Source organism: Cervus canadensis, chromosome 33 (genome assembly GCF_019320065.1).
Source record: "Cervus canadensis isolate Bull #8, Minnesota chromosome 33, ASM1932006v1, whole genome shotgun sequence".
NCBI classification, from domain to species: domain Eukaryota; kingdom Metazoa; phylum Chordata; class Mammalia; order Artiodactyla; family Cervidae; genus Cervus; species Cervus canadensis.
The window spans coordinates 25,304,571-25,331,415 of NC_057418.1; positions in this window are offsets into that span (position 1 = coordinate 25,304,571).

Here is a 26,845-nt window from a genome sequence, read left to right on the forward strand (position 1 = left end):
TTTTTAAATTTAAGGAGAGATGTCATCTTATTTTTCATAGGGATCACATTGAAAAAATATACAAAGATTTACTGAAAATTCTAACGTTAATTAAAAGAATATAAAACAATATGCAACATCTTCTATACATTTGTAAAACAAGTAGTAATGTTATAATAAAAAGCCCAGTAGCCCTTGTTATGGAATCATTTTTAATACCAAAATGTTTATAATCATCCTGAGTCCTTTAAAATGTAGATCTTTAATGTCTCCTTTTCCTGAATCTGCTCTAAGTGTTCTTTTGCCTATAGAAAATGAATTTAGCATTCTGATTTTAGGTCCTTTTTTTATTACTTTTTTTGAGCTCTTTCAAGGTTCTTCACAATCAAATTGACGTTTCTCTTTAAAAATAGTCAGAAACATGATATCAGTTTTTGTTTAGTTTTATTTATTTTTTTTGAGAGCTATCTTTCATTTGGTGGACATATGGAGGGCTTCAAGCATATGGGCAGGCAGCACTTCAAATAACTTGAGCAAACTGCTCTGAGGAGGCCGGCAGGGTAGCCAGGATATATTGGAGTTTTGCAACAAAGGGCAGATAGTAGGAATAAAAGGTTATTGTTAATAAAACTAGATATCTCAAGTTAAGGAATTTAGTACATTTCTGTGTATGGGAAGAAGCAAGAGTCTGGGCTCACTAAGATATACCTTTGATATGCACCTCAGCCAGAATCCTGTGTTTTCACATTCTGAATTTCTTCAAGGCTCACCATATAGAGTGGCTGCAGTCTAAAGGCTGCTAGACGGCAGGTATTCTTTGTTTCCTAACTGAGATCTCTCAGGGATTAGCTTTTAGCAAATGAATTGTTTCTACCCAGCAAGTATTTGTCAGATTAAAGCTAGGTTCTTGATAACTTCTCAACTTTCTGTTGATCAAAAATCAGTGACTGCCTGCCAAAAATTTAAACACAGGTCCTTAAAATAATTAGCACATTATTGTGTACTGAAGGAAATTGCTTTTTATGAAAACCCGCAGATTCATAGTTCATATACTGGCAGAGCTGGAAGGAAAACAAAAAACAAAAACTTCCAGCTATTTTTTCCTTTGAAAAAAAGTTGGCTCAAAAAAAAAATCTCTTTGAATCAATTTTCTCTTTTTGTAAATCTGGAAATCTATGCCCAGAGAAATGTGGTGATTTCCACAAGGTCACATTGATAACCAGAAAAAGAGTCAAGAAAAAAAATATGGGAGAGCTAAAAGTCCATGGTTTCTGTTTAGAAAATAACTTCCTAACAGTTTTCTGCTTCTGTTCATGATCTCTATAGCCTATTCTCAGCACAGCTGCCAGGATCATCTCTTTAAAATGTAAATCTTTTGCACTTTACTGATAAACCCTTGAAAATGGCTTCCCATCTCAGGACGATAGCCAAAATCTTCAAATGTCTCCAACTCGCCACATAATCCAGTCCCTTTCTAACCCTCCAACATCAGCTCCTACTCTTATACCCATTAAATAAGATCTTCCAGCTATATTAAACTTTCAGCTGTTCTTCCATATTGATTGCTGATATTTCATTGTTAGTTACCTCTTTCTGAAAGTCCTTCCAATGAAATATTGACATGACTAACATCCCCTCAAGTTTTAGTTCAAATATCACCTTTTCAATGAATCTTGACTACCATATTTCAAACTAAAACCATACCTCTCCTTCAACCAGCCCTTTTAATTTCTCTCACATGCCTTTATTTCTTTCACAGCTTGTAACATTTTCTGATATCTTCTAACATGCCTGCTTATTTATCTGTATTTTCCTCTTCCTGCATTATATTGACAACTCTGAAAGAACAGATTTGTTAGTTTTGTCCTCTGGTATATACCAAGCCTCAAAATAACCACAAGCACCTAATACATATTTAATGACTGAGCAAATACATGAATAGGCTAGCAATTGTTTTAATCTTAGTGTTAACTAGACCTTAATAAAATTAAAGCCTGAAAAACCAAAAGTTAAACCAATTATTATAATTAAAAAAAAAATGCCCTAAGAAAGCACATTATTCACACTACAATATAACTGGCATGGTGCCATTTTGTTGCTCGCTTGCTAAGTCATGTCCAATTCTTTGCAGCTCCATGGACTGTGGCCTGCCAGTCTCCTCTGTCTTCCACTATCTCCTGGAATTGTTCAAATTCATGTCCATTGAGTCAGTGATGCTATCTAACCCTCTCATCCTCTGCCACTACCTTTTCCTTTTGCTTTCAATCTTTCCCAGAATCAGGGTCTTTTCCAATGAGTCAGCTCTTCGCATCAAGTGACCAAAGTATTGGAACTTCAGGTTCAGCATCAGTCCTTCCAATGAATATTCAGGGTTGATTTCCTTTAGGATTGACTGGTTTGATCACCTTGCTGTCCCAGGGACTCTCAAGAGTCTTCTCCAGCACCACAATTCAAAAGCATCGATTCTTTGATGCTCAGCCTTCTTTATGGTTCAATTCTCATATCTGTACATGACTTCTGGAAAAACTATAGAGTACACAATTATTCAAGTGCAATTTCTTCAGATTTGGAGAAGTATAATAGAAGTCAACTTTCTGTGGGTTGATACTAAAACTTGGGCATATGATTTTTGGAATAAGAAACTGACAATGCTAATCAATTGTGTCTTTGATGGTTAGTGTTTTATCACAAATGTTGCTCCAATTATTAGCTTTTCAAACACTGCATGGTAAAAACATAAACATTGATTTAGCATCTTGGGCTACTAGTTTTCTCTAATTTAAAATGTCATTTTATGCAGTTTGAAACTTGGAAAGCACTTTCACATGAAGTATACCATGTGATACTCACAAATTTGTTACATAAACAGAGAAAAATCATTCCTTTTCACATACCCTGAACTTCTTCCACACTGCAACCTAGCCACTCAGTAGTAAACGCTGAGATTATAAATTACTGGAAAAATAGTTTACAAGCAATTCTGTACTGGCAAGATCTAGCTGCCACTTTCCCACCGATTAAATACTATTTATTTTTCTACTAATAACTCAATTATTATCTCATTTGTTCATTTGCTCTTTCTCAGTATTTCCATCGCACTTTGCAGTGTTAATATTTGTGATGACAGACTCAGACTTACATTTTATCATATTTTAGTTGCACTCTATCTCTGTTTGTTTCTCCCACCAGAAAGTGTTCTTGCTGGGATTATGGATCATATAATGGAAAGAGCACAGGCTTTGGAGCACAACAGACCTGAGCTACAAGCCCAGATCTCAGTTCAGTTCAGTCACTCAGTCGTGTCCGTCTGTTTGCAACCCACCACTCACTAAATGAATATCCTTCAATAAATTCTTGAAATTCTAAGCTTTAGTTTCTTATGTGGAGAAAAAAATCCTACTGACTGTCAGACTGTCATAAGAATTAAAAATATTTGTGCAAAGAAGTTGACCTATTTGTTTAGCAAGTGCTAATATAGTTCTTACAGAGTAACAGGCAATGTTTTAACTACCTGACATTTATTTACCTTAATCCTCATAATATCTTGACTTTTACTTTTATTTAGTTTGTTTTACAGATGAGAAAACTGATTCATGGAGAGGTTAAGCAAACTTCACAAAGTCATCCAGGCAAAAAGCTATAGAATCGGGAGCCAAATCGACAGACTGGCTTTAAAGTTTGTACTTTTACAATTTTGCTATCCTGGTACTCCAGGAGAGCAGAAGCACAGAGTAGGTAAGTGGCATGTGCAGGTCACAAAGCCAAACAGCGCAAGTGGAATTAGAATCCTCGTGGTCTTCCTCCCGAATGAGATCATGGTCTAATATGTCATACTTCTACTGTTCCCTTTAAAAAGGCAAGTAAGAGTTGTGAGTTAAGTCTTATTTGAGGTTTAATGAGAACTTTAGCCTGAGAGACAGTATCCCAGATAGCTCTGAGAAACTGCTCCAAAGAAGGGGAGTTTGGGGGTAGGTCAATATATATGTGATTTTGGTGAAGGAGGAGTACATGCAATCAAGCATACATTTTTTGCAGAAGGTTTCTGCTAGTCTCATGAAGCTTACTACTAGTTATGAGGAGCAGACATCACCATGAAGGACTTTAGTGCTTTTATAGATACGAGGAGATACAAGAATTGGGCTCATAAAATCAGCTCTTGAAAATATCTATCTATCTGAAGACCTGTTCTGCCAGTTTTTCTGAGTACAGAGTGCCTCATTTCTGCTTTCCACCCTGAACTCCTTTCAGAGGGTGTTGAAAATTAGCAGCTGCAGTAGCACATGATTTAATCCTTGTAGAGGTGGATGGCAAGTGCCAATTTGTAGTTGACACTATCAATTAAGTGCATTTGGAAATTATTAAATCAAAGTCAACTTGAGTCATTTAAGTCTATCTAAGCTGTGGGTTCACTTAACCAGATAGCAGATGTTCTTTCTGTGCAGGAATCACGGGAATAATATGTGCTACCGAAATCAGGTTCTATCATTAAATAAGTCAATTTATATTAGTGCCTTTTGTTAAATGAGAAATGCTATGTTACCAAAAGTGTTCAATACCAAAGTTATTGATATTCAGAATAGACCACGTTCTAACATGTGGGTTAGCAAAAATGGGAAAAAAATAACTAAACTTTTTAGGATAAGAGAAATAAGATAAGTTTTGTTTTAACCTTGAAATTGCTATCTGGCAAAGATTGTGTTATATTCACTTATTATTTTTTCCTTATTTTTATCTTTTTAGTCCTTTCAAGCAAACTTTACTGACTGTAACATTGATTATTGGATTTTTCACAGCCAGTGTGAGGATTGCCACTGAGAAGATTATGAAATTTCTTAGTAAGGAGATTTCAAATACTGTGTTTTCCCTCTAGGAAATTTGAGAAGTGCTTAAGTTCCTGATTTAAAAAACAACAAAATCAATTTCCCTTGTATTGCCATTTTAAATACTAATTTGGTAGATGGCCAATAATATTCTTCAAAGGTCACAAGTGGTTTTTAAATTTATTTTAATGGAAAAGTTTCAGAAATGAGTTACAGACTTTAATTTTTACCATATTATGTATATTTGGTTTTTGCCTTCCTGGGAATCAGAATCATGTGAATTTTATGTAGAATTAGTAAAATACACTAAAACATAATAAATACTTTGGAATTTCATGTCACTTTATAGAGACATAAAAATCCCAGATATGGATTAAAGTTAGCTTTTAATATTCTAAGAGACATTATTTTTTGTTGATTTTCTTGTTTGTAATGGTTAATCTGCATGGGTTAACATAGAAAATCCAAAATCTTTACTGTATAGACTATTTTAGAGAGAGACCAAAATAATGGTCACTTAAATAACAGAGAAAACTTTTTAAAAAGCACATATAAACTATTTTAAGCATGTATGTAAATGTATTTCCTGGAGGAGGGCATGGCAACCCATTCCAGTGCTCTTGCTTGGAGAATCTGACGGATGGAGTAGCCTGGAGGGCTACAGTCCATTGGGTCGCAAAGAATCAGACAGGACTGAATCAACCTAGCACGCAAGCATAAATGTATTTAAAGGACTAGCAGGTGTTTATAGACTGATTTTTAATAGTGGACTGTGGTTTCAACAGTAGTTACCATTTTACTGACAATTGCAGAGAAATGCATCACTTTAAGTCCATATTCTGCTCACTTACTAGGTTCTCTAATATAGAAAAAGTAACATTTCAACATCCTTCTGGCTTCATTAGCATAATGCCACATAATTAAGTTATAATAATTTACTTATAAGAATAGAACTGGATTTTGGCATTGTGATAATCAGAAAGAGCTTCCCTGAGTTCTATGTTTCATTTTTTAGAATGTCTGTGAACCATTTGTATTTCTGCATTTTTTTCTAAATGAATGCACTCGTGTCACAGTAAGTGGGGGAAATTGGAGTTTTCTTACTAAATCCCTTATATCCAAGCTTCCTTCATTCTTTCCCTAATTTCTACTGAAAGCTCTAAAAAAGGACAATTAGAACACTCCATAACTTTGGGTATATTTATTAGTGTAGTGATTGGCAGATTACCTTTTTAAAAAATGCCCTTTTCATAGTGTATCTTTGAACTTTATTCTGGGAGCTCTTGGATTCTTTCGGAATGTGTGGTGTGTGCTAAGTTGCTTCAGTCATATCTGACTCTTTGTGACCCCATGGACAGTAGCCTGCCAGGCTCCTCTGTCCATCGGGATTCTCCAAGCAAGAATACTAGAGTGGGTTGCCATGCAATCCGCCAGGGGATCATCCCAATTTAGGGATTGAACCCGGGTCTCCTGCATTACAGGCCGATTCTTTACCATTTGAATCACCAGGGAAGCCCCAGAGGACGAAGAAGGGCATTAAATAGTATAATGTGTTTACCATTTGCCAGAAATTCTGCCGTAACCTTTAGCTTTTTAAAATAGTGAGAACTTTTCCTGTGATGACTGCTCCCTAAATTAAACTAATTTGAATATGCACTTGTCTATGTCAGTTAATATTTTGTCATAGATCTGCCTCTTTAAATAGTTCATGAATCAATCTAATTCTTGAAATTTCAATAATTTTCATTAGATTTACATTTATACAATGGGGATTAGGAAGAGTGCTCAATATGGCACAGCAGGAAGAACCGGAGCTCACCTCTTCCCACAGGCACGCCAAAATTACAAATATATGCTGTTGTTTGGTCACTGTCATGTCTGGCTGTTTGCAACCCCATGGGCTATAGCATGCCAGGCTCCTTTGTCCTCCCTATCTCCTGCAGTTTGCTCAAATTTATGTTCATTGAGTCAGTGATGCTATCTAACCATCTTATGTTCTGCCACTCCTTTCTCCTTTTGCCTTCAATCTTTGCCGGCATCAGTCTTTTCCAACGAGTCAGCTCTTCACATCAGGTGGCCAAAGTACTGGAGCTTCAGCTTCAGCATCAGTCTTTCCAATGATAATTCAGGGTTGATTTCCTTTAGGATTGATTCGTTTGATCTCCTTGCTGTCCAAGGGACTCTCAAGAGTGTTCTCTAGCACCACAGTTTGAAAGCATCAATTCTTTGGCGTTCAGCCTTCTTTATAGTCCAACTCTCACAACTATAGTTGTGACTATTGATGACCAAGACAGAATCTAACAGAAAATATCTCCTACATCTAAATATATAAAGAAGGGACCACGATGAGATGAGGAGGAGGGGTGTAGATACAGTATAGTTGAGAACCTGTATGCCCAGGGTGTGTGTGACCCACAAACAGAAGATTAAATATCATTGCAGAAATTCTCCCCAAAGAGCAAGATTCCAAATTATATTGGTCTCCCTAGTCTGGGTGTCCTACTTTGGAAAGATGAGCTTCCAAAATGTATAGTTTTGAAGGCCAGTTGGGCTTAATTTGGGGAGACACAGAGGGCTAGCATGAGAAATAGAAATTTCACTCTTTTTTTTTTTTTTTGAAATTTCACTCTTAAAGGGCAGGCACAAAATCTCACAAACTTGGGGACCCAGGGAAGAAGCAGCAGTTTGAGAAGAGTCAGAGTCAGATGCATATGCTGATCTTGGAGACCCTCCTGGAGAGATTTACCTTAGGGCTATACGAGTGCTGTACAGTCTTTATCCAACGTTCCCCTTCCAGCCGGTTATTGAGCAATCCTAGCATTCCTAACATATTTTTTCACTCTTATTGCAATTTGTCTGATTTTAATTCTGATCACTCCATGCATATAATATTATAAAAAGCTTCTTAGCATCTTCCTAACCTTCAGATTCTGTCTCTGCTCTGGTGTCAAATGAATTGTATTGAGATGTCATTTGCAGTCAGGATTCTTCTCCATTCCTAATTCTTTGCAACCCTAATTTGCTTATCTCTTATAACCAAAGATATTAAACTAGCATTAGAAGGCTTTCAAAATATGACCTCACATCATTTTTATAAATTTTCTTTTTGTGCATTCCCATGAAAATAAACTCTAAATACATATTAGCATTCTGAATTACATTCATTGCTTACCAAGGTCACATTACTTAGAATTCCTGGGGTTTCCCACCTTTTAAAATATTTTTTATTACCATGAGATATTTTACCCATACAAAAAGCAAAGAGAGAAATGCAGCTTTCTAGCAACATAGTGCCAATAGCTGTTTTAGAGGAAACTATTACTTGAAATAAAAGTTTGAGCCATGTGAAAACACTGTTTTTGTAGTTCAAAGAAAATAGAATAACAATTTTAAATGGTTCAATATAATAAAACTAGGTTTTGATAAGGCATATTTAAGGTACATCTCTAGACTCATAAGAAGAAAACAAAATAACTAAAGTCCAAAAAACAAATCATAAGTAAGGAAATTTGGAATTTCCCTGAGTTACATAGGACAAAATATTCTGAGTTTGAGACCTACTTTTGGACTCATACAAGATGAGAAAACTGAAACTCAGAATGTTGCTGTAAGACTGGAAATAACCTAATTTGGCCCCCTGGCTAGTGTTATAGCAAAACTATCCTCTTCATAAGAGATCAGTCCCAAATTAGGCCCCTAGTGTAATATCAATAAAGTATGGACACATTCAAGGTAACAAGCTACAACAAGCAAGAAACAAAATATATCCCTAAGCTCTTTAGAAGCAGAAATTATTGATGACTGCATATAAAATATCTGTGAATACATTGTTTAATAAATAAACAGTAAATATAAGCAAGATTCAGCTTCAACATGGAGATTTAGAGAGCTGAACATAACATGACATCCACTGGACAAATTGTAATGTAATGACTTTTCTTGAACTCATCAGAAAACTAAGTTTTCAAGGCAAACAATCAACTGGAAATCTGGTGAGAGAAAAAAAACCTGTGGGGAGAAAATAGACCCAAGAATCTGTTTGCCTAGAACAGATTCTGCTAATGCTCTCTAAACTGGTAGGAGTTTCCACCCATAATTGCTTAATGAATGGCTAAAAGCAAGCGTACGCTAGGGTGAGAGTATGAATCCCTGGAAGTTGAGGGGTTAGTCCTGGGGAGCCAGTGTGGTCTTCATCCCAGTGGATTCTCACAAGAGAAGGGGGAGATTTGGAGATGTTCAACTGAATCCCCTCTTCAAGTATTGACTAGAGAAGAAAAAACAGATGCTGCTTTATCTGCCCAGATCCTTTTTCCTATTGCCCTTATGGGATGGAAATCCTAACAGGCCTTAGTGAGTGAAATTTGCTCAGTTGTGTCCAACTCTTTGAGACCCAAAAGCATCAATTCTTCTGTGCTCAGCTTTCTTTATGGTCCAACTCTCATATCTATACATGACTACTGGAAAAACCGTAGCTTTGACTACACGGACCTTTGTTGGCAAAGTCATGTCTCTACTTTTTAATATGCTGTCTAGGTTGGCCATAGCTTTTCTTCCAAAGAGGAAGCATCTTTTAATTTCATGGCTGCAGTCACCATCCACAGTGATTTGGGAGCACAAGAAAATAAAATCTGTCACTGCTTCCACATTTTCCCGATCTATTTGCTGTGAAGTGATGAGGCTGGATGCCATGATTTTAGTTTTTTGAATGTTGAGTTTTAAGCCAGTCTTTTCACTCTTCATTTCACCCTCATCAAGAAGCTCTTTAGCTCCTTTTCACTTCCTGCCATTAGAGTGGTGTCATCTGCATATCACCCTATGATCTCATTTAACCTAGTTCCCTCCTTAAATATCCTGTCTGCAAATCCAGTCACACAGGGGACTGGGGCTTTGCTATTCAAAGTTTGGGACAAGCAATTCAATTAAATGAGATATGTTAGAAACACACTGAGGTTTATTTGTCTGAAAACAAGCATTACTTTTCCCTTTATAAAAAATGAAAATAAAGTTGGATGTAAAATTTTAGGTTGATTTTTATTTTCTCTCAGCACTGAAAGCCTGTAATTATGTTCTTACAGATGAACTGCATATGGAATTAATACAGCATCTGAAAATTCCCTTTGAATTTGTAGCTGACAACCTCCCAACACTTTTAAAAAATCTCTTTCCTTATTTTTAATCTTTGAAAAGTAACATTTTTTTTAAAAAAGCTTTTTTTTGAGATTTACATGCTGTATAAAAAATAAAACAGAGTGATAGTGCTATACCTATTTTCCCTCCATGTTAATATTTGATGTAACTTGTAGTGAAACATCAAAATCACTGCAGATGGTGATTGCAGGCATGAAATTAAAAGACGCTTACCCCTTAGAAGGAAAGTTATGACCAACCTAGACAGCATATTAAAAAACAGAGACATTACTTTGCCAACAAAGGTCCGTCTAGTCAAGGCTATGGTTTTTCCAGTAGTCATGTATGGATGTGAAAGTTGGACTATAAAGACAACTGAGCGCCGAAGAATTGATGCTTTTGAATTGTGGTGTTGTAGAAGACTCTTGAGAGTCCCTTGGACTGCAAGGAGATCCAACCAGTCTATCCTAAAGGAGATCAGTTCTGGGTGTTCATTGGAAGGACTGATGTTGAAGTTGAAACTCCAATGCTTTGGCCAGCTGATGTGAAGAGTGACTCATTTGAAAAGACCCTGATGCTGAGAAAGACTGAGGGCGGGAGGAGAAGGGGACAACAGAGGATGAGATGGTTGGATGGCATCACCAGCTTCATGGACATGGGTCTGGGTAAACTCCGGGAGGTGGTGATGGACAGGGAGGCCTGGCATGCTGTGGTTCATGGGGTCGCAAAGAGTCAGACACGACTGAGCGACTGAACTAAACTGAACTGTAGTGCATCACAACAGGAAACTGACATTGATAGAATCTATTCACTTTCTTTACATGTATTCATTTCTGTGTGTGTGTGCGTGTATTTGTGTGCATTCTGCAACTTAAAAAAAATGCATAGTTCACATCCATCAACACAGCCAAAACACATACCAGTTCTATCATACAGGTTCACTTTTATAACCATTTATATATATATATAACCATTTATACCCATTCACTTTTATAACCACAACCTTCCCACCTACCACTCCCAGCAACTACTAAGCTATTAGTCATTCTCAATCTTGATAATTTTGTGATTTCAAATACGTTATGTAAAATAACATCATACAGTGTATACCTTTTGGGATAGATTCTTTTCACTCAGTATATTTTCCTTGAGATCCACCCAAGCTGTTGTATATATCAATGGCTTGTTCCTTTTTAAAGTTGAGTGGTAGTCTGTGGTCTGAATATTCTATAATTTTTTAAATCATTCACCCCACAAAGTACATTTCAGTTGTTTCCAGTTTTTTTTCACATACAAATTAAGTTTCTATGAACTCTGTGTACAGGATTTTATGTAAGCACAAGTTTTCATTTCTCTTGGATAAATGCTCATGACTGCAATTGCTGGATCATAGAGTAGGTACATGTTTAATTTTCTAAGAAACTAGCAAGCCCAGAGTGTATGTACCATTTTGCATTGCCACATTCCCTCACAGTTTGGCTTCTACGATTGCCTTTAAGAAATTCACTTCAGTTTTCTTAACTTTACTCTACAATAAATCTAGGTTTTATTTCTGATATTTAACATTTTCTTCTGTTTGTTGGTATTGTGTAACCCATTGGTAGGTTTATATTTACTTATTATACGTGAGAATAATTGTGTCTCATGAACATGAAAATTCATGGATATTATCTATCTGCAAAAGTTTCAGGCAATTCTTGTTTCATACTTTCCTTCTCTGGAATCTGTTAGATGTATATTAGATCATCCTTTCACGTCCTCTTATTTTTTTATAACAGAGTTTTCTGTACTTACTTGATTTCCTCCAAGGACATCAATTTGTTTATCTCTTGCCTGCTAATAGCTAAATGCATAATTTAAAACACTGATTTCTCCAGGGACTACTTTTGACCATGTTAGAAAGCTGAAAATACTTAAATCCAGCTTCTGACACAAATAACAATGGTGGAACATTATACTGTAAATCATTCAGCTTAAAAACAGCTTAGTAATTAAGACAAACAGGGAAATTAGCAGAAGTGCTATGGTCACAAAAATTGATGCCAGAATGAAAACAAAACATCTTTAGAGGGAATATGACTAGATCAATTTGCATCCTTTCACTTGAAGATACTTGAAGATTAATTTTGATTTCCTCTTCTTCATCAGCTCTAACATTTTTATGCTAGATATTCTCAATTTCATTTTTATTGCAAATATTTGGCCATAAAATTGGAAAAGTTTAAATTTTTTCCAAATAAAATAGTTTCCACTTTATCCATGTTCTTAAAACATCTATTTCAACTTGAACTTCCTGTTTCATTGAAGTATTTTTATGACTAAATTGACAAATTAAGGGTAATTGAAGATATACCTACATTCTATATATATTTATTTGGGGGTAATTTCCAAATATATAGTCATATCAAGTTTGATCCAAAGTGCTTAAAATGTTATTTGAATGCCAACATATTTTATACTTGTGAAACACATCATTTGAGATCTAGTTTCCTAGAAGACACTCAGTTCAGTTCAGTTCAGTAGCTCAGTCATGTCCAACTCTTTGCGACGCTGTGGACTGCAGCATGCCAGGCCTCCCTGTCCATCACCAACTCCCAGAGTTTACTCAAACTCATGTCCATTGAGCCAGTGATGCCATCCAACCATCTCATCCTCTGTCGTCCCCTTCTCCTCCTGCCTTCAATCTTTCCCATCATCGGGGTCTTTTCCAATGAGTCAGTTCTTCACATCAGGTGGCCAAAGTATTGACGTTTCAGCTTCAGCATCAGTCCTTCCAATGAATATTCAGAACTGATCTCCTTTAGGATGGACACTGCACTCCTATAAATGAACATATTCTATACAGCATGTAACTGGCATTGTTTTGCTCTCAAATTATTTCCAGTACAAATTGAGGGATGCATGTGAACCCAGGCTACTCTAAGAAACAAACATCACCCTTCTGTATGCTTAACTTGCTCTGGAGTTTACTGCAACTCTACCCCAGAAAAATACTCAGAGTTGTGATGCTACCCACAGAAAAAAGTCTGTAACATGTTTGCTCCGTGGCACCGTTCTTAGCGCTTTGTTGTTGTTTAGTTGCTAAGTGTCCAACTCTTTTGCAACCCCAGAGACTATAGCCCATCAGGCTTCTTGTGTCCATGGGATCTCCCAGGCAAGAAGACTGGAGTGGGTTGCCACTTTCTTCTCCAGGGGATCTTTCCAAGTCAGGGATTGAACCCACATCTCCTGCATTGGCAGGCAGATTCTTTACCACTGAGCTACCTGGGAAGCCTGTTCACAGTGCTACTATGCCTCCAACAGGCCTTTCTTTAGATACCTTCTTTAGGCATTTCTAGTAGAGGTCAGTGCCAGGGCTCAGTTGGTAAAGAACACGCCTGCCAATGCAGGAGATGCAAGAGATGTGGGTTCAATCCCTGGGTCAGGAAGACCCCTCCCTGGAGTAGGAAATGGCAGTGTAGGAAATGGCAGCCTGCTCCAGTATTGTCACCTGGAAAATTCCATGGACAGAAGCCTGGCAGGCTACAGTTCATGGGGTCACGAAGAGTCGGACGTGACTAGCACACAAGCACAGTCATACACACAGAGGACAGTATAAAAACAACATTGCTATGTGCTTCTAGCTAAGAGTTTGTTTCATCAGAGAGTGGAGAAAGGAGTAGTATACAAAAGTTGTTTGCTTGCTGTTTCAGCTCTAAAGATTTAAAGAATTGGAAAGAGGAACTATCATTTATTGCACATACATAGAATTAGAAAGAATATTACTATATAACCCTTAAAAACACTCTGTCACCTCAGGCACTGCAGAGAACTTTTACGAGACCCTGACAAGTTTCAGGGCCTAAATAAAGTCTCAAGCTTTGTCTTGATGATTCATGATTATTTATCTTTTGAGTGTTTTTTATTAAAATGGACATTCAATGTTAACATTTTGTCAGTCCATTAACATTTTCTTGGGAGAATGAATATAATACTTTAAATGACATTTCAAATTTCATCATAATTCCAGGCATAAAACATTATGTATATATATTTAATTTGAATAAAGCTGAGAAAAATAAATTGTGGGATCAGATATTAAAAGATGCCAGAAGCAAGCTTCAGATACTCTAAGCATGAAAATGATGGGGCAAATTTTTATGTAGACAAGAGAAAGCTTAAGATTTATTTAGAAATGAAAAATCAAAATAATCCATATATCTTCACTGATAACAAATAAGAATATATTACTAATGAGCAAACAGAAATTATAATGTTATTATACTGATAATTACTCTGACAAAGGAGAAGAGGATGTGAGGTTTAGGGTGGAGCAGAGAAGGAAAGTTTTTATATTATAATGATTTTCAGAAAGACTAAATCTATGTCCCAAGTAGACCAAAGGAAATACATATAAATAGCATGGCTTACTTCAAATGCATAAGTTAAATGTTGAGATGTGTGGGAAATAAAAATTTAGTAGGTTAGAATGATGAATATATCCAAGATCTCTAAACTAGCACATATATTATCTATGTGCTGGGAAGTACTGTCTTTGGATATTGGGCCTACTGGTCTACTTTGCATATGTACTAGAATGGTGGCAACAGAAAATGACAAATGTGAAACTAATAATTTATAGAAGATTGCAAAATATTTAGGCTCCCTATGTCTGATCTCAGCTTTCAGGACTTCAAACTCTCAACCTAACCTACACTTGCTTTTAGCAATCTGTTAAACAAACATATGGTGGAAGCTCTTACCAGTTTAGAGAACATTCAGCAGAATCTGTCCTAGGTGAACAGATGCTTGGGTCCAGTGTCTCCCCACGGGTTCTTTTCTCTCACCAGATTTCTGGTTGATTGTTTGCCCTGAAAACAGTTTTCTGATGATTTCAAGAAAAGCCTATTACATTGCAGTTTGTCCAGTGGTTTTCCTGTTGGAAAAGGTGGGTGTTATGGTATGAACATGTTATGTTCACTCTCTAAATCTCCATGTTGAACGTCTTGCTCATATTTACTGTTTATCTATTAAACATTGTATTCACAGACATTTTATATGCAGTCATCAATAATATCTGTCTCTAAAGAGCTTAGGGATATAGTTTTGATTCTTGCTTATTGTATCTTGTTATTTTGTATGAGTTCATATTTTATTGCTGTTACACCAGGGGCCTAATTTTGGACTGCTCTCTCATGAAAAGGATAGTTTTACTCTGACACTGGCCAGGGGCCACTTTATGTCATTTCCAATCTTATAACACCATTTTAAGGTTCAGTTTTCTCATCTTGTTTGGGTCCAATAGTAGGTCTCAGACCCAGAATTAGAACATTTTATCCTCAGGGACTCAAGGAAATTCCAAATTTTCTTACTTATATCTTTCTTTTTTCTTTTACTTTAGCTGTTTTGTTTACTTCTTTTGAATCTAAAGATGTACCTTAAATATGTTTTATTGAAAATTTGACCGTAGTTTATGAAGCTGAACTATCTTAACAGTCATCAAATTACTTTTTAAAAGGTTTACTTATAAAAGAATAAAAAAACATTTAGAGTTTTTTACTTTTAAGATAGCCATTCTAAAAGGAGTTTAGATATTATCCTAAATTAAATGCATTTGAAAATAAAGCTGAAATAGTGTTTAATGGCAGAATTTATGCCCTTATGCCTTTGGCAAACTTTTTTTAAAAGTTAAGAGCTAATTAAATTAATGGCAAATTAATAAAAATCAGATGCTTTTGGGTCACCAGTCACAGCTATTCATGAATATGAGTCTGCTAAGACACCTGGAATCAATGACATAGCATCTCTGATACGTATTACAATTCACTTTACTCGGGACTACTTTGCAGCTAATTTCTTTTCTCTGCCACAATGTGAACAGATATTAATAATAGTGAATCAGATATGAATAATAGTGAATTAATAATAGAAAATAAGGGTGAAAAAAATGCAATTTGTATCATGTTTAAATATTTACAAAGCACTCTTTAATTCATTATCTTGATTTAATCTTTACAATACAATTGTGATATAGGTAGATCAATGGGACTTTTTTTTTCCTATTGCTTTCATTTTTTTCTGATGAAAAAATTAAGCTCTTGGAAATTATGTGATTTTCCCAAGGACATATAATTAATGAATGAAAGAACCCGATTCTAGTTACAATAGTCCATCTCTTAATTCAGTTGATGCTCTTTCTACTTCACCATTCTATAAATTAGAGTTTCTCAGAAGAATTTAAAAAGTATTCAGGATTTTTTCATTTCCATTAATACCTGTAGATTTGCTCTTTTAGACTCTGAGAGGAAAAAAATCTGGTCTTTTTCATATAAATGTGTTTACAAAATAAGTTATGTTAAACTAGACTAGGGTAGGGGGGACGTTTGGGCAGGAGAATATTAAGAACCAGAGAAGGAATGGATTGTTTTCTCTTCAAAGGAAAAATAAACTCAACTGACATTCAACATTACTTTTAAAGAACTTCTTAAAAAGTGTTTAAGCTCACATAAATTTCTATCTTGCTTCTGCTGGAGTTCAGAGTTTAATTTATTACATGTTCTGAGAAAGACATCCTAGAAGAGATAAGTTGTATATCATTAGCATGAAGCACATTTGAGAAGGTTCACTTTCTGTTGTACTTAGAGATAAAATGTATATACATTACAGTAGAGGTTATTCTAGTGAAAATCACTGACTCAATTTGGTCCGAAGCCTTGGAGAGAAGACATTAGTGTCTTAAACCCAGCATAAGGTATCCAGTGCAGTGATCTGTAGCTTCAGCAGCTTTTCTTACTGGACAGGCTAATCCCCCTTGATCATTACACAAGGGTGATCATTTTATAGCTCATGAAAAAAAGGAGAGCTCTTTTCCCTTTTGTTTGTCTATTTCAAATATCATCTCCATGGTGACCTTTTCTGGAAGAACAACGGGAGGTATAGGATTTAAGCAGTACTAGCTTTGAGGGAAGACTGTGACCCTCAATCCCCAAACTTCCCCTGTAATCTCAGCCAGGGCTGCTGCCCGTCACGGTTTTCATAATGCTTGGCAGAAATGCATGGCAGAAATGCTCTTTTCCTTTGATATGCGGAAGGCTTTTTAACACAGTAACCAGGTGTTTTATATTTCTAACTTTCTGATAAATATAGATATTATAGTCATGTTTCTGAGGAAAATTATGTAAGCTCTTGAGAACCAAATTCACTGAACAAGTTACTAAAAACAAGGATGAAAATGTCTTTACCTAGACCTACTTCTGCTTCCCTTGTGATGACTTACACTAACATTCTGTGGGCTGGAAACTTGCTGTGACACATTCTTTATCTGCCCTAAAGAATGAATTTTGGAGAGAGCAGTGGATTAAGAAAAAAGATACTATAAAGTTGACAATTTCAAAGTAAAAACTGTAAATCCAGAGATTCTTTTTTCTGTTTTTTTTTTTTTTTAACCTCATTTTCTTTAGATGGTTCCAAGAATTATTTTGTGTCCCAGGGGTTCTAATAGTACACCACAGTTAGCCAGTCCTATGGCTGCATTGTTTAGAGCATATTGCCTGTAGCTTGACCTATCTATGGGAACCCATCACTGAGTTACTAGAAAAAAAAAAAAATACTGAACTAAATGCTGGAAGAAACAACTACTTTATTCAAGACACTTCATGATATATCCTTACCAAAGGTTGCTTCTTTCCCCTTCACCTCTTTACTTATATTCTGCTCTTCTAAATACACTCCATAGTGTATTCATGAATGAAAGTGCTATAAGAAATCATAGAGGTTTCCAGTTGACATGTATGGATTCAAAAGTTGGTTCACAAAGAAGGCTGAGTGCCAAAGAACTGGTGCTTTCAAACTGTGGTGCTGGAGAAAACTCTTCAGAGTCCCTTGGACTACAAGGAGATCAAATCCTAAAGGAAATCAACCCTGAATATTCATTGGAAGAACTGATGCTGAAACTGAAGCTCCAATACTTCAGCCACCTGATGTGAAGAGCCAACTCATTAGAAAAGACCTTGATGCTGGGAAAGATTGAGGGCAGGAGAAGGAGGTGACAGAGGATGAGATGGTTGGATGGCATCATCTACTCAGTGGACATGAGTTTGAGCAAACTCCAGGAGATAGTGAAGGACAGAGAAGCCTGGCAAACTATAGCCCATGGAATCGCAAAGAGCTGGACACAACATAGTGACTGAACAACAAAGGCTCAGAATGCTGTGGTTAGAGGGATCCATAATTTTAATAACTGGAGCAGGGTATTCTGCACTAAAAAATGAAATTTGGGCCAATGCTTGAAGGAAACGAATAATACATTTGGACTAAATTAATCCTTTGCCAGGTCACACATGTTGTCTCACATCTAGCATTCTCTGAGAATTGAAAACCCCTTATAAGTAGAATTACTGCCACCTCACTTAGTACCTAGTTCAATATTTTCTGATGAAAATATTTTCCTATATTTTGTCAAATATATTAACTACATAGCATAAATCTAAAGTGAGATAGCAAATATAAGTTTATAAACATTCGGTACCTAAGACTTTTACCTGCTATCTGTCAATAACTTTTTTAAGTATCCAACTTTTAATTAATCAACTTTGTCAACAAAAATTTTATTTCTCCTAGAATTAATTAGAAGTCATAATCAGATGTTTTAGGGACATAAATTTAGAGTTTTTAATAATGGTCAAAAGTTTTAAATTGTATTAAATAAAAATTTTATCATTGAATTTATGGTAGTTAATTCTTTGATAATATGCCAGCCTGGCATATACAGAGGCTATCCTATTTTTAAATAAAACATGTAATTTTAAATTTATGTCAGAAGTGTACACTCCTAAATTCTACTTGACTTAGTAAATGACTTTTAAAAAATTGAGTAGTTTAGTTTGTTTTTTTGGGCAATTTTCAGCTTATAGAAAAACTGAGCAGACAGTACAGAGTTTCCATGTACCTTTCTCTGTCTCAGTTTCCCTATTTTTAACATCTTGTGTTAATGTAGCACATTTTAAAAAATTGATGGACCAATACTGATACATTTATTTTTAACTTTAGTCTGTAAATTGCACTAGGTTCATTCTTCGTGTTGAATGGTTTTATGGGATTGGCCAATGCATAATGTAGGTATCATATTAATGATGATACATTACATTTTCAGTACTAACTAATCATTTTAATGGTGGTTTGTTCTCTATGAACAAATAGTGGTAGACTTGCTAGCCTACTAGACTAGAGATTTTATTTTAGTAGTATCTTTGTATAGGAAAACAGCTGCTGCAGTCAAAACCTTGTCTCAACTATGAATTTTTAAAACAGATTATCTGGCAAGTATAACAAGGCTCTTTCTACTCTTAGATATTTTATTAATGGGCTTGCATTCTTACATGCTGTTGCTTTCTAGTAGCCTGTAATATACAGACTCATATGAGCATACACTAACACACCTGCCTATATCTGTATTCAAAACATGTCCCCCCAAATAAGATCAATGTATGGGTTATTTTATAATGTATTTCTGTTTACTGGTATTTGTTTATCTGGGAAAGTATTCAACTTTGTGTAGTTGACATCATTTGGATAGCCATAGGGAATCCCAGATAGCACTAGTGGTAAAAAAAAAAAAAAAAAAAATCTACTAGCAAAAGCAGGAGACACAAGAGACACTGGTTCGATCTCTGGGTCAGGAAGATGCCCTGGAGAAGGGAACGGCAACCCACTCTAGTATTCTCGCCTGGAAAATTCCATGGAGAGAGGAGCCTGGAGGCCTATAGTCCTTGGGTTTGCAGAGTCGGACACAACTGAGTGAATAAGCACACACACACATTCACACATACGCACATAAATGACCTCTACAAACATTAAAGATCAGTGACCATGAGACACACAGTTAATGATTCAAAACAGAAATTTTGAGGTACCTTTTGCTTTTACGATGTGTAAGCTAATAACGAAAACCTTGCATGCTAAGCTTCTTTCAGTGGTGTCTGACTCTTTGTGACCCTATGTACTCTCTGCCAGGTTCCTCTGCCCATGAGACTCTCCAGGTGAGAAGACTGGAGTGGGTTGCTGTGCCCTCCTCCAGGGGATCTTCCTGAGCCCGGGATTGAACCCAGCTCTTAAGTCTCTTGCCTTGGCAGGCAGGTTCGTTATCACTAGTGCCACCTGGGAGGTCCAACAAAAATCTTAGTTGCTTTCTTTGAAAGATTTAAATATTCTATCTGTTCAGTCTCTGATAAATCCTCTACACAGTAGTAGTAAATACCTAATTGTGCTAATTCTGAATTACTCTTTGGCATTTTGCCAGGTAGACTGCTAGGGCTCTTTTTGATGGAACAGAATGTTCTGAACTGTTTTCTGCAACGCTTGTAATTGACTTTGATATAAATTATGTCTCCTCTAATTTAAATCTCAATCAAATAGAAAATGTTATATTGGATTTGAATGTAATTAGGGCTGAATTCAGTAATGGATTCCAAGACTGTTGATTTAAATATCACATAAAAAATCAGAGGGTGGCCATCAATGTATTCACACTTTAACATGTCCAGATTTTGTTGAACCTAAATATATTTCTATATATCTCAATTCTTGCATTTTCACAGATTATATTTCATAATGGATTAAGAGGAAAAAACCTAATTATCCATAAATTATCAACACGGAGTCCCCACTAAATGTATTCTTAAACATTATTAAAGCCACATCTATTTCTGGAATTTAACATTGTAGGAATAAAATAACTAGTGCAATTTTAGATGGTGGGTATTAATATGTTGTAATCTTTCAGGCATGCAGTAGAGAGTAGTCACTGACACGGAAGACATGCTTATGGTGTGGGGTGGATAAACTATGAGTGTACGATTAACAGACACACACAACTATAGTAATATGGATTAAAATACTTCTATAAATAAACACTCGCAAGTGTAAGATTTAAAAACATGCATATAAATGAAATTCATAAGATAGAGTCCCTTGGACAGCAAGGAGATCAAACTAGTCAATCCGAAAAGGAAATCAACCCTGAATGTTCATTGGAAGAATTAATGCTGAGGCCGAAGCTCCAATGTTTGTCCACCTGATTTGAAAAGCTGACTCACAGGAAAAGCTCTGATGCTAGGAAAGATTGAGGGCAGGAGAAGGGGACGACAGAGGATGAGATGATTGGATGACCTCACCGACTCAATGGGTGTGAGTTTGAACCAACTCCCAGAAATAGTGAAGAACAGGAAAGCCTGGTGTGCTGCAGTCCCTGGAGTCACAAAGAGTCAGATAGTACTTAGCAAATGAACAATGAAAACAATTTATAAGTTTATTTAGAGTTCTGATTCTGATAATTTCAGAATCCCTAAAAAATTAAATACTGTAGATAAAATAGATAAAGAAATAAACAAAAACTTCTTGATAGTATCAGATGATACCAGAAGCAGACAGAAACTGGAGACATATAAACTTTGAAAGAACAAAACCACTAGATAAGAAACATTTTATACTGCTTTCTTCCTAGGAAACTCCCTAGTTTTTACAGGGCATTGACAGAGCCCCTTATATCAGATTCTTGATATAAAGCATTAGTATAGAACATGTGTAAGTTGTATTCAGTTGGAAAATGGTGCAAGCACACTCACCTCCAAGACATATAAGGCAAAGGACATGTATCAGCTACATGAGAAAAACCCTTATGAATGACATAAGCAGAATGACAGAACCCACTTATAAATGGCAAAAAATTTGAACCAACAGTCCACAAATTAGATATGAAAATATTCAATAAGTTCACGCAATGATGCTTGTGATCTATTATACCACAACTCATTCATTGGAATGATTAAAATGAAAAGACCAACATTAACTGTCATAGACACCTGGAAGCAATATGAAATGGTAGAACCACTTTGGAAAACTACTTGGCGTTTTTTCAATAAGGTAAATATGCACCAACCATATGATCCAACAGTTCTAATTCTAGATATTTACTTATGAGAATAAAGGCATATGTCTAGACAAAGACTATTGCATGAATGTTCATAGCAGCTTATTCATAACAATCCCAAACTGGAAGCAGTGTAAATGCTTACTAACAAGTGAATGGATAAAAAGCACTATGGGCAACCTGGATGGGAGGGGAGTTTGGGGGAGAAAGGATATATGTGTATGTATAGCGGAGTCCCTTCACTGTTCTCCTGAAACTATCCCAGCATTGTTGATTGGCTATGTGCAGTGTAGTCACTCAGTCGTGTCCGACTCTTTGTAACCCCATGGACTGTAGCCCACCAGGTTCCTCCATCCATGGGATTTTCCAGGCAACAGTACTGGAGTGGGTTGCCATTTCCTTCTCCAGGAGATCTTCCCGACCCAGGGGTTGAACGTGGGTCTCCCACATTGTAGGCAGATGCTTTCCCATCTGAGCCACCAGGGAAGTCCTGATTGGCTATACTGTACTCCAATTTAAAAATTTAAAAAAAAAAAATTGAAAAAAAGAAGCACTATGGTACATCCTTACATTGGAATACAACTACTAATAGAAAGTAACACACTATTTATACACCCAACATGTATTGACTATCACAAGTAGTATGCTGAATAAAAGAAATCAGACACAAAGCAAAAAATTAATTTAGTCAGGAAGCACAAAATTAATTTATAATGACAGTAAGCAGATCAATGACTAACAGAGAAGGGTGTGTTTGGGGAGATTTATTGACTTTGTCAAGGGAATTTGGAGGAATACAGAAGTATTCTGTGCATTAATTGCTTATGCAAGAATATATGTGCTGTACTTAGTCATTTAGTCATTCCAACTCTGCGGTCCCATGGACTGTATCCTGCCAGGCTCCTCTGTCCATGGGGTTCTCCAGGCAAGAATACTGGAGTGGGTTGCCATGCCCTCCTCCAGGGGATCTTCCCGACCCAGGGATTGAACCCAGGTCTCCCTCATTGCAGGCAGATTTTTTACCATCTGAGCCTCCAGGGAAGCCCACAAGTGTATATACTTGCCCCAGATTATCAAAGTATGCCCTTAAAAAGGTGCCCTTTAATTTATAGCTTATATCTAAATAAAAAAGTAATGTAAGAAATAACAACATGACTTCCTTTCACTATATATATAACTCCCTGTATTCTGTCATCTGCCTTACTTTTCTGATAGCTCTAATCTGACATATAATTTTTACTTCTTTACATATAATATCTCTACCACTATAGCATAAGCACTTCAAAGGCAGGGATTTTTGTTTGAATTAAATATAAAATAATTTCATTATGAGTAGTCTGACATTTATAAGTATTTTTAGAGTAAATAGTTGTTTAATGTGAGTTTTCTTTCTCCCTTTTAATCTTATTTCCTAAGAGGAAGGTAGCTGAGAAGATATTTTAAAATAGTAACCTGAAAGTAAAAACAGAATATCTGTGCATAATAGCCATGATTATAAAATATGTCACACACAAAACTTCGCATTTAAAACTAAGGGATCCTTTCATTAAGCTCAAGTATTTTGATAGTTCTTTCCTTGCTTAAATAATAATGGGGTTATCTAGTCACATCTCAAAAATGAAATGTTTTTTTTGTGGAATCCATGTAATCTAAAGCCAATTTCACAATTCAGTCAAGGTTAGCATTAAGAAATGGTAACAAGGTAGTTAATATTAAAACTTCTGTGAACATTATTTTTTGACTGACTTTATTTCACTTTACCAGCTTAATCTTCTATATTCTTCTTTCTTTCAGATTTTCAAGATGAGAACAGAAAGAAATCCCATTCTGATGGAACAGAAATGGAAAAGACTGGTTGGCGAGGCTTGAGGACAGATCTGTGACTTTTACTTCCAAGAACTCAAGAGGCAAGACAGCTACAAAAGTTATGATACCTCTTAAAGCACAGTTCTACAAATGCAGAATTGGTGAGTCTCATAGCAGAACAGATTTTACCAATCACCCACTTGAATCCATTATGACTTTGCTAATTTCTGGAATATTATGTGCCCTGCAAAAACATTTACCTGTACAGTGAGGTTCTCATGCAGAAAAGATCATTGCTCAAAGCATCAGAATGAGGGGTTAGTTTCAAACTACTCTGGAAATAAATGGATTGCTGACAGAAGTAATAACCAGAACATTAATTAATTAAAGTAAAACAAAAATATTGTTCAGTTTGCTGTGTCTTAGAGGTGACTTTTGATATACACAGTCTAAAGTAACAATATAAGAAAACTTCTTGTAATGAAATAAAGATAATGTTTTTTTATGAAAGGATTCATTAGTCTTTCTCATGCTGAATGTTCCTCATGCTGAAGGTACCTGGTGAGATCAGTCAAATGTATTGGGGAAAATGAATACACTATAGATATTAGAGTCCTTATAATTAAAGACAAAGAGGAGATATTTCTATGGTCTTTTCAAAATGTGACTTTAATACTAAGAAAGGAAACTCCTAAACTGCAACTGATAAGGATGAGTCAAACCTCTCTCCTTAGAATCAATTCTTCCTAAATACCCAGGAAGAAAAATTTTTAAGGGGAATTGACATGGCTAGTCAGTAATCCTCACAAAGTCTGACAGAGGCCCCATTTACAGAAAAAGATGTGAATGTCCAATTTGGACTATGAGGAGATGCTGTTCTGTTACAGAAGGTAATTGTCTAGGAGAATATTATGAATCCTACATGGGAATTACATTGTGCTTCTTCTGGAAGAAAAAGAAACCCCATTTTCTTCAATCTGAAGAGTTCTCTATGCTGAATCACATAATGTGAAGAGACATCTTGGATTAATCAGAACAACACTGTTTTAAAATTCATCTTGCTTCATTTAATGGGCATTCCATTTGCTGCTGGATTATATATCTTTTCTTTCCTTTAATCTCTTTCCTAGTGTTTTTTCTTATTTTTGCTTTCACTCTTTTAGCACGTACTATTTTACTCATCAAGTCAAATCATAGTCTTCTGACTTCTCATAGCGCTCCTTTACATCAGAATGTTTATAGCTAATTTTCATCCAGTTTTCCTAATTGCTCCTGCTTCTGAATTCACCAATTCAATATAACTGTGTTCTCCATATTTCCAACTCCAATATAATAAAAAGAAACCTACTGGGGACTGTTTTGTTTTATCCTCAAGCCACAATGCAAGATTCTCCAAGCTACCTCTCATTCACATGTAAGGACTCAGAAACCTGATCTTCAGAGGTTTATACACCTGCACTTACACATTTTGTTGGAAAATAATTATGAGGCCCCTGTTCCCTCACTTTCCAGTTTGTCACCATTATCCATCCATTTACCTCCTTCCTGCCAAGTAATTCACATGTTTCTCAGTTTTTCTTTCATGGATTTAGTTCAATCCCTCATCTTCTCTCACTTGAACATAAAATTTCTCTTTGTCTGTATCCATCTCCTTGTAATCTTTCAAACTAACTTTAGAATGATATTCATAAAATATGTCTTATTTCATTATTCCCCTGTACTCACATTAAGTAAATCTTTACAACCTGAATAAATCTTTAAATCTCTGCATCATATCCAAGTGACTTTAAGATTGGAAGCCTACTCAAAGCCTGCTTTAATTACTCCTTAATGACAGAAAATGAAGAGGAACTTAAGAGTCTCCTAATGAAGTTGAAAAAGCTGGCTTGAAACTCAACATTCAAAAAATAAAGATCACAGCATCCAGGCCCATCACTTCATGGCAAATAGATGGGGAAAAGTGAGAAGAGTCACAGATTTCATTTTGGGGCCTCCAAAATCATTGTAGTTGATGACTGCAGCCATGAAAATTAAAAGACACTTGATCTTTGGAAGGCAAGCTATGACTTTATTAAAAAAACAGAGACATCACTTTGCTGACAATGGCCTGTATATTCAAAGCTATAATTTTTCCAGTAGTCACGTACAGATGTAAGAGTTGGACCCTAAAGAAGGCTGAGTGCCAAAGAATTGATGCTTTTGAATTGTGGTGCTAGAGAAGACTCGAGAGTCTCTTGGAGATCAAACCAGTCAATCCTACAAGGAAATCAACCCTGAATGTTCATTGGAAAGGCTGTTGATAAAGTGAAGTTCCAGTACTTTAGCCACCTGATGTGCAGAGCCAACTCACTGGAAAAGACACTGATGCTGGGAAAGATTAAAGACAGGAGGAGACAGGTGCAACAGATGATGAGATGGTTAGATAGCATCACTGACTCCGGATATGAATTTAAGCAAACTGGGAGATAGTGGAAGACAGAGGAACCTGGCATGCTACAGTCCATGGGGTCACAGAGTCAGACACGATCTAGTGACTAAACAACAGCAAAATATTTATTTTTCAGCGATAAACTATTTCAATATAAGGAACTACTTGAGTCTCCCATGTCTCTTTGGGTATCCTCTTCTCTCTGCCGGGAGTGTTCTGCTCTCTATCTTTTCCTCACTTCTATTCATCCTTTAAATCCTACCTCACATAATACCTTCTATGTGAAGCCTTTCTTTAAGCCCCAGGATGATACATCTACTTTCTCATGCTGTACATAAATGCAGAGTCATTATCAAGCACAAATTAAAGCTGATTAAACTTATCTTTTAAAAATAATATTGCAAGACATCTTATTTTAAAATGAACAATTTCTCACTAAGAATTTCCTGTAGCTAGATGACCTCCCTGGTCAAGACTTCTCCTTCAAATGCAAGGATTGTGGATTCAATCTTTGGTCAGGGAGCTAAGATTTCCACATGCCTCATGGCCAAAAAAAACAAAACGACAACAGAAGCAATAGTTTAACAAATTCAGTAAGACTTGGATTCAACAATTCATTCAATTATCTGATTAATCTGCCAGACTATACCTGCCTCAAAATATGGACCAAAATGAACAAGGTTGTATTGTTGTTTTAAATCATTTTCAATGTAGTTGTAATATTTGCTTTTGATTTAAAATAAATCTAATAGTTGGATTGGATTTCCTGTGTGCTACTGG